At 38.8% G+C, this 10,056-nt stretch overlaps 1 long non-coding RNA gene across 1 annotated transcript; it reads left to right on the top strand.

Annotated features, from left to right (window-relative positions):
• Positions 1 to 889: 889 nt before the first annotated feature.
• LOC134298339 (uncharacterized) lies at positions 890 to 9,549 on the top strand. The gene is made up of 2 exons (XR_010005360.1): positions 890 to 1,121; positions 9,178 to 9,549. It is a non-coding gene; the product is annotated as an uncharacterized LOC134298339 (long non-coding RNA).
• The last annotated feature ends 507 nt before the right edge of the window (positions 9,550 to 10,056 follow it).

The raw sequence follows: 10,056 nt of genomic DNA, 5'->3' as shown, positions 1-10,056 counted from the left end.
GAGGCTAGGAAATAACTTGATACTTGAAACAAGGCTTGAACGTGGAACAAGGTAACTAAGAACAAGAACAAGGTCCGTGGAATAACTTGGTAAAATCCGTGGAACAAGGCAAGGATTGATCCTGGGAAACAAGGCAAGGTCCGTAGATAAACAAAGGCTGGGAAGCAAGGCGAAGGCTGGATAGCAAGGCAAGGCTTGAGCAGGAGCGAGGCTTGAATCGGAGCGCGCTGTCCAGACACAACTCGCTCCGTAGGCTGACGAATTGACTCCGCGAAGTTACTACGCGGGCAAAACACCTAAATAGAGTCTAACTTTCCCGCCGAAGCAGTTCTCTGGGAAACAGAACCGAAAGCTAAACTCTGAGACCAGATGTGAGACTCCCCAAAGATTCTCACGAGAAGCAGTCTTAATTGGCCACATTCTTAGCTGCAATCCTCGCACTCCTGCGCGAAGCTGATTCCAAACTTCTCTGTTGTTTACAAAACTCCCGGCGCAAGAACACGGGAGAAGTAGACTCTGGGCTTGTTTGACATACTTCTGGGAGACAACTTTCCTGCAGGTGCAAGGTTCCCAGATCTGCCTGGGAAAGATCTGGCTGAGAGAAATCCAGTTCAGACTGGGAAGGTAAAAAACCCAAGTTTTCATCTTCATCAGGAATTACAATGTCCTGAGCAGGACTACAAGGCCCATGGGTCATCACACAGTACTTGAAAAACAAGGTGACAATTTTTAGAATTCTTCATAGCTGTAAAGAAGCTCGTATTCTAGACTGAGAGGGAGAGAAATCATTTCAGTTACTTTTCCATTTAAGCAAAATACTTTCTCATAACCGTAAGAACAAAAAATGAGACAGTCCCACTGATGAAACAAATGTAGATTAAATTGTAGTTTTCTGGAAATGTTTATTCTTTCTTCCTGAAAAAATATATAATTATATTCATATTGATTTCTGGGCTTCCCACAGACTGGAGTAAAGCTTTTAAAATGCTGACTTGAGGAAAGAGGCCATGCCTTCCTTGCCCCTTCTGAGATCTTTGGGAACATCTAATGGTTATCAACTGCATGGTTTGCAGCTCCTGAAAAAGAAGTCAGTACTGAGGGAAGATGGCTGTAAATGGAAGGTACTTGTAAATAATTGCTGTTGTCAATTGTGTCCAGTACAGCCACACAAATTAGGACATGGGAAGAAGTATTGCTGAGGCCAAGTATCCTTTTCCTGGTTGGAGACATGCCTTAGTTATTTCTCAAATAACAATGTATTTATGTGGCAACTAATAACTAAGTTATACACCTTCATTTAACAATATTTATGCAGTGGAATAAAATTACTCACCTATACACACTAAGGGACTTGCATTACAGTAGAGTCTTGCTTATCCAACGTAAACGGGCCAGCAGAACGTTGGATAAGTGAATACGTTGGATAATAAGGAGAGATTAAGGAAAAGCCTATTAAACATCAAATTAGGTTATGATTTTACAAATTAAGCACCAAAACATCATGTTATACAACAAATATGGCAGAAAAGGTAGTTCAATACACAATAATGCTATGCAGTAATTACTGTATTTACAAATTTAGCACCAAAATGTCACGATGTATTGAAAACACTGACTACAAAAAATACGTTGGATAATCCAGAACGTTGGATAAGCGAGTCTTGGATAAGTGAGATTCTACTGTATTTCCACCCAAAAGTAACAGATTCCTGCTATATTCTATATTTTGCCAGCTCACAACACTACAAAGCTCTACGGGTCCCTGATTTTCCATTCTCTCTGTTTCGAGGATATTGGCACTTTATTACTGATCTCTACTCAAAGATATTATTCCCCATTTTACATTGCCCTCCACCGCAAACTCTGCTGTCTGATTATGCACTTTTTCCATCAGCCTTATCCTCAAAATTTATTTGCACCAGTCCGTCCACCTATGCCCATGAACTGACAGTTCTTCCATGTTATTGGTTGGTTTGATAGTTGTTTTTATATTTTGTCATAATATTCCTGATTTATTCTCTTTTATGCTGTTGTCTATGTACTTAGTTATATTTTAACTATGTTGATTGGGCTCGAGCCCGAGTCCCTTCGGAGATATGGAGGCAGGGTACAAAAATAAAGTAGTAGTAGTAGTAGTAGTAGTAGTAGTTGTTGTTGTTGTTATTATTATTATTATTATTATTATTATTATTATTATTAGAAATTACAGAAATAATACAAATGGGAAATGACAAATTCTGAACTGCTCTATAAGATTCTGTGTAGGATCTAAAGAGATTGCATGATAAAAGCTTAAAAGGTTTTAAATGACCCTTTAAATTTAAACATTCAAAAATTATTTTGATTTGCTCAGCCAAATTCTCTACATTGGCTACCTCCAGTTTTGCTCTATATCAAAGGAAAAACCTTCGCTGATCATCTCATATTTTTCTGCAACGTTGAAAACTTTTACAAAATGCCGTGGATTCAGTTCTGCAGCAAACACTTCCTCCTGTATTTGCCAGCCATTCGTTGCCTGCCAGATGGGTTTTCCCCAAGCTCCCACACTGCTAATAAAACTGCAGCATTTTTTGTTAATTTATCACTGTATTGAAGGCTAATAAATGGACCATACGTGGCGAAGACAAAATAGAGGTACCTCCCATACATCCTGTACATCATGCTAAGCAAAAGCCATGTTGTGTTAACTGTCAGCTTGAGAAATAGCTGACATTTGTTATTTTAATTAATAGTTTACTTTGCTGAAATAAGCTTCTATGAGAAGGTACGGCTTATATTAAATCTTCACTGCAGCATTATTTTCACAGGCTGGAGGCGAAAACTCATTTTCAAACAACTGCTTCACCGTACAAGGTCACCACCAACAGCTTGAATGCACACGTCAAGGAGACATCTGCTTCTGAGGCATTGGAACATATCAAAACTCCCTTCATTTGCCCAAAAAAAGAGGCACAATTTTCAGAGAATATTTCACCATATATAGTGTAATCCTATCCATATCTGTCCCAAAGTAAGACCCACTGATTTCAGTGGAGATTATTCCCAGTCCAAAAGAGTGAATTTTAGGATTCAATCCTAAATCTATATTATAGTAAATGTCAGTGTTCTCAAGGACCCTTCCACGCTGTCCCTTTATCCCAGGATCTGATCCCAGATTGTCTGTTTGTCCCAGGTTATTTGGCAATTGTGACTCGTACATTCCAGTTTAAAGCAGATAATCTGGAATCAAGTTCTGGGATAAAGTGCAGTGTGGAAGGATCCTTAGAGAAACATAAGATTTTTATTGTCCATCATTAAAACTACAGCCCTTGCAAAGCCGACAGCCCAAATATCCCAAAAGGCACCTGATCTTAGAAGTTAAGCAGGGTCAGCCCTGGTTAGTGCTTTAATGGAATAACACAAATCAATATCAGGTGCAATGTGCTATATTTCAGAACAAGAAGCTGGCAAAATCATCTTTGAGTATTCCTTTCCTAAGAAAACCGTCTGAAATATATGGGATTGTCATAAAACAGCTTGAACATGCACACACAGCTATCATGTCCTGATCTATTTAAAAATGAGCCTCACTTAATGCAGGGAAACACATTCCCATGTAAATGTACGTAGTACTTAAATAGTCTGAGCATTAACCTTAGAGTTATTTGGACTACATTGGTTCTCCGTGATATTCTACTTTTCTTCTTGCAAGGATTTTTTTTTCTGCGAGTGAGTTTAAAATATTCTCCATCTACATTTTGAAATTGCACCATCCATTCTTTTATATCAGGATTCTACCATGGCATATGGCTTCAAATGAAGGCCACAATCTATTCTCCAACATCAGAATCTATGCCATCTGCCCATCTATTCAGAATCTACTCATGTTTCCTAAAAGCCATTTCTGTATTTTCATTGTTTTGCATATTTATACAATTCCATCCAAGCTACCTCAGAAAGAACAAACAGATGCTGAACTTGTAGCTATTTTAAAATAGCCTTTTTATTGTTATTGTGTTCTTTTTCAATATGAATTGCTCTGAAAGTCTTGCAGTTGAAAAGGAGGGTAAGAGAAATAAAAAATCACTTTTCTATGTTTTTTTATGACTTGCGACTTCATCCCACATCTTCTTTCTGTCTTCTATCTGTTTTAACACACTGGCAAAACGGAGTCCCACAGAGGCTATCCCATAACACACGGCCACTTCCCATGAGAATCCGTGTTGTTAGTGTGTTGAAACAGAAAATACTCCATTTTCAGGAGTACTACTACCTGGCTCCTGGCTCAAGAAAATGAGGAGGAAGTGGGGAAAGCATAGGAAAGGACATCCCAGAAGACAGGGAAAAACAATAGGGAACAAATTAAGACAGTTCCTTCCACTTTCCCCCGCTTTCCAATTGTCAATGTGATTAGATTCTTAGATGTGTTAGCCTCCCCATCAGAAAGGTAAACTAAGTTCAAATAAACTATACTTTTGAATTTAGAGAAGTTAAAACATTTTCCTTTCTGGAAGATAAAAAATTAATTTTGCAGTTATAGTTCCAGATTTAGATGTGTGCCATTATAGTTACATGTTTTAAAAGTAGCTATTTTCTATTTTGTTTGTGTTCACCAAAAGAACAGACTATGGCTAGTAACACTCATGGTGTTTTTTCCTGCAAAAATAGAAGTGTGTCCCTCACCATTTTACACAAAAACATACATTTGTGTTTGTATGCAGAATAATTTCCTGAAACATTTTATGGTGGGTGAGTATTGAGCAAAAACCACTTGTAATTTTCACTTGTGTGTTTTTCTTCCTGAGATTCCCAAGTGTAAAGAAACCAATGTTCCTGCCTAGTAAAAAATAATGGCAACTAATTTTCCATACAGAGTGGACTACAATGTAGAGCAGGGTCTTTCTGGTGGCACCACCCCATTTATGAAATTCCCAACTAAAGGCATTTAGATTGGCCCTTTCTCATTATGAGAGTAGCTGAGACAATTTCCTTCTGCTAGCCATTTAAATTTGAGGGTTTTTCTCCCTCTTATTCCTCTGCATTATTTTAGCTTTGTGTTCTGTATTTATTTCTTTTGATGGTGTATTGTTATGAGTAATCATGGGATCTCTTACTAGAACCAGAATACAGCATGGAATTGTTTCTTAAATGAGATAAATGAATATATTTAAAAGAATGGGGGTAGTCTGATTAACAATTACTAGGGGGGCTTTCCACTCCAAGCAGGTCACCTTGTGGTGATGCAAAGCCTTTTCCTGTAAATTTCTGAGCTCTATAAAGACTTTACCCTGCAGCATGAGGCCTTTGTGTGATCTTCAACCCTACATTTTTAACATAAAATTGACAATCCTCACCTCCAGTGACACATACTTTGCCCTAGAACAAAGGTCTTTAAGAACAGCTCTGCAGTATTTTAGTAGTACATTATCTGTACTATAAAAGTGATAGTCGGCTTGTACTTGAAACATCCCCAGGTTTCTAAATCTTATGATACACAGGTAAGAACAAATCAGTTGGAATAGTATCAACCCTTCTTTTTATCTACATTTGCATTGCACTTATCCTAAGTACCAGTGCCTAAGCTGATCCACTCACATTTAGAACTCAGAAAGTTGATTTGAACCTCTATTTGTTTAGGGATATACAGTGGAATCTCAAGAGCATCTCAACATTGAGTTAAGTGTAGTCTCTTGGCCTGGGTTTTGCTTTGCCTTCGGGCAGTGTTTTGAGTTAAGTGCTTATGCCAGAGGGGGTGCTAGTGCGAGCGTACAGGGCAGGCCTGTAGCGAGGGGGGGGGTTAGGGGTTCAACCCCCCCCCCAAAAATTTTTCAAGTTATAAAAAAAATCTCGTTTACTCATGAATTTTAACTGGTTAACCAAATCCCCATGCTAAGTCTATGAGATGCAAAACATCTCCAGGCACTATCTCAAGCAGATATTGACAGGTTTGTAGCGGGGAGGGGTATGTGCTAGGGGTTCAACCCCCCCCCCCAAATTTTCAAAACCCCTCCCGAAATTTTTTTCTGGCTACGGCCCTGGTACAGGGCGTTAGGGCTTCAAAGAGTGGTTTTTATTTCTGGTATGTTTAGCTTCATGAAGAGAGAAAGGGAGACAGAGCAAGGGAGGGAGAAAGGCTGAAATAAGTCCAGTATGGAGAAAATTGTTGCACCCCCTAGGCTGTGTAGGCACCTCAAAACCACACTGGAGCCCCAGAATATAAGCAAACAAGCTGTTTACTGAAGATTATATGCAAGCAATAGAAAATCAAAGTCCAAAGTCAATAAAATTGGTTGGAATCCACAAGAACAAAGTACTTGAGAATCTTGAAGCAAGGGTCTATAAAAGTCACTCAAAGAACATAGTCCAAAACAGATATCAAAGTAAGTCCCAAGACAGGTATCACAAATAATCTGAACAAGATATCAAGGAATAATCCAAGGCATGAGTCAAGCTAAAAACACAGGAAGCAAAACTGGAATACGGGAACAAAACTTGCAAAATCTCTTCCTCAGATTCCAACTCACCCTCAGATTCATGAACACTTTCCTGCTCCCCTTCCTCTTCTGAAGAAGACGAATCCCTAACAGCTATAGGGGTGTTCTGATCAAATTTAAAGTTTAATGACATTTTCTCCTATGGCCTGATCACTTTTAATTGGCATTGTTGTCAATCCTGCCCCTCCATTAATGCATGCATTGAAGTCACCTGTTGGCTTATGGCACCCACATGATTTTCATAGGTGTTTCTTATGCAAGGAATCCTCAGAGGTGGTTTTTTGAGTTTCTTCCTCTAAAATATAGCTTACAGCAGTGGTTCTCAACCTGTGGGTCCGCAGGTGTTTTAGCCTACACGTCACAGAAATCCCAGCCAGTTTACCAGCTGTTAGGAATTCTGGGAGTTGAAGGCCAAAACATCTGGGGACCCACAGGTTGAGAACCACTGGCTTGCAGAATCTGGTATATATTGGAAGTTTCTCCTCCAAGTACTAACTAGGCTTGACTCTGCTTAGTTTCTAAAATCAGTCAAGATCTGATGCCTTTAGAGTATTTACAGTTAATTTTGTTTCTGCATTAATAAAGGACACACATTTCATCACCTTCTAAAATCAATGTCTAATTTGCTATGGGAGAGGCAGAATATCCTGTACTAAAACTCAGTTGAGGACTTGTGTTTTCCTATTATATGAAAGGCAAAATACTTTCGTTTATCTTGCTAACTATTCTTATAGGAATGTTCCTATAGTAAATGTGGGTGTTCTCAGAAAATTACATCATTTCACATGCCTCTATTTCATTGAGAGACATAATTATGTTATTAATGTGGAATGTTAGTTGATAGTAGTTTGAATATCTGCAGAGGGCATTATTTGTCTATTGCAATTATTTGTATCACACCTATTAGGATATAAATCCCTCTAGAGCAGCTTGCAAATAAGAGTACAATCATGATAAAAATATGGAAAATACGACATTATCTTTCCACTGAGTGGCATCCTTTCCACATGCCAGTTGGATGATAGGAGGTATTGGATATAAGAGAGAGGGGCAAACTAGTTGAAATGGATTCTTAACCACTTCTTTGTCTCCCTTCCTTTCCCAGTTTACATTCTTCCCACCATGAATTAACTATTGGGTGATTTGTGAAAAGAGAAGAAACTGTAGCAGGGTGTGAGCTGGCTCAGTTTCTAGAGAAGCTGATGGTTTTTGGTTTTTCCTTCAGGAAAACTGTCAATAGCCAACCTGTTGCAAACATTCAAAATGCCTGCAGAAGTGGCATTCTGTCTTGTATGAGCAGATACCTGCTATGAGGTATATAGGAAATTATCTTCTACCATTGATCCATTCATCTAGTTCCAGATTCTCTACATTAACTGACAGAGGACCACCGGAAAATATGCCACTGATGAAGACAGCAATGTAAAACATGTTGTCTGGCTTTGCCCTGTTGTTGGCTTGTTTAGACCTATGGTCATTAATCTTCCTCCAGTGAAAAGATTCATGTCTGGCAAATCTTCACATCTCTTGCTACAGTGCTACAAAACTGCATGGAATATGAATTTGTTGTATTTGGATTGCTGGTTGTTTTAAAATAGACTTTTTGTATTACACAAATGCACACAACTTTACTAATGTTTTCCTGATATTGTTTGCTATTTACCAGTTTTGTGAGTCAGGTCCTTTATTCTTCAGTGATGACTCACTGAGTTTCTGACAGGGGTCTTTCTCAGTTTTACTTGGAGATAACAGGGAGTACTACAAGAACTACACTACAAATCAATGTCAGAAATAAAACAGCATTCTATCTTCATTTCTTGTTCCCCGTCCTTCTACAGTCCAATCACTGAAGCTTTTAATTGGGTAAGAAGTTGTAGATATGTCCTCTGACATGAGAAATGATCAAAGAGGCATCCCTACTCCCCCTTGCTTCTCTCTCTTCATAGTCACACAGTCATTATCCCAAATGAAAATCAATTCATTTAGCATTATCTTACAAATTGATGCATTCGTCCATGCTTTCTCATGTTATTTTCTTAATACTGCTACCCAAATGAATGTTTAATGGAGATGATCCAGAACCCAACCCTCCCTTGTAAAAATGCACCTATTAGAATCTGATCAATCATCACTGTGCTTTACAAAAGAAAATGAAGGAAAAGTAACAAATTTCTATCAGTTGTATGTTATCCTTCCCATACATGGAATCAAGAATCTATTGTATTAAATCCTGGTTATACAAAAATAGGAAACAAGTGCACCAGGGTCTACAGTGTTTCACTTTGACACAGATAATGCTGAGGATTATACAAACATTTCACCCTCCACTGAAAGGCCTTTGCAGCTGCAGGTGTCCGAAGATATTGACTTTAAAGACTTACTAATTGGGGAAGATTCTTCTACTCCCTCGCAGATAGAGCCAGATGTTGCTGAGACACCTGAGAATGCGGTTTTAATCATAAAGATTTTATGACCAGAGAGAGAAGTGCAAAACAAGGGGTTCGCCGGAGCCAGAGACTGGCAAATAGATGGGATAATGGGTAGTGTTCCCATGAGAAAGTTTTGGGAGTTCGTACTCCCTAAATTATGAACAGTCCGGAATCTGTTAAATGTGTTTCGATCAGTAGATTTGTTGCGGTGTCAACGTTGCTCTTCCTTGAGAGAGGTTTTCTCCGTCTCCAACTCTTGTTTGTTTCCAAGCCAGGTTTTCCAGTTCCAGTCAGGCCGTGCCATGCCACGACTCTCGAGTAGACCTTGACTTTACTTCAGTTGTTTCCTTGTTCCTGTTTCAAGTTTGCCTCAGCCTTGACAACCTTGCTGCCTTGATTGCTACGAAGTTTTTTCCAGTGGATTGAACTCTGTTTCTGCCAGCCTTGTTTCTCTGTTTTAACTCATGGGCACTTTGATTTCTTTGGAGTGCTATCAAGCTCTCATTGTTCTCAATAATTCTCATATCGGACCTTTTCCTTTACCCATTTGGAACTTTCTAAAAAGAACTATTCCTTACTCAGACTCTATACCTGATTTCCTTTGGATATATAATTGCTTTAATAAATATATAGTGTATTATATTGGCTCTTGTCTGGTTGTCGAGTGCTCATGCTGCCTTGGGGTGCAACACGCACATTCTATAACATTTTATTCAGCAAGTGCTGAACCCGGTTTCACAAGGGTAGACAACACATACACAGCTATCTTTCTTTGGTTGCCTCCACTTCAGGAAGGGAAGATATGAGGAAGTAGTTAGTGGGCAACTTTACCCCCCCCCCCAATAAATGTACCACAATGCTGAGCTTTCAGACAGACGTGATATTAATCATCCATATAAAAATCAAATGGCATTGTATTAAGCAGATGATCCCATATGGTATTTTATCTGTGTTATGTTGGCCAGGGAAGGACAAATTACAAGCGGATGCCATTTACCACCAGAAGTGTTGGAGCACTAAGCAAGAACTAAAATGTACCTGTAAGAGTATATATAAGCCTAACCTTTTTGAAAGAGCAAAAGAATCCTGGTTTTGTAGTTTAATAAGGTGGCAGGACCCTTTGGCTGAGAAGACTCAAGACCTTTAAAAACTAT

This window comes from Anolis carolinensis, chromosome 4 (assembly GCF_035594765.1).
Source record: "Anolis carolinensis isolate JA03-04 chromosome 4, rAnoCar3.1.pri, whole genome shotgun sequence".
NCBI classification, from domain to species: Eukaryota; Metazoa; Chordata; class Lepidosauria; order Squamata; family Dactyloidae; genus Anolis; species Anolis carolinensis.
Note: the sequence above shows the minus strand (reverse complement) of the source record. Positions and strands in the feature narration are given on the sequence as shown.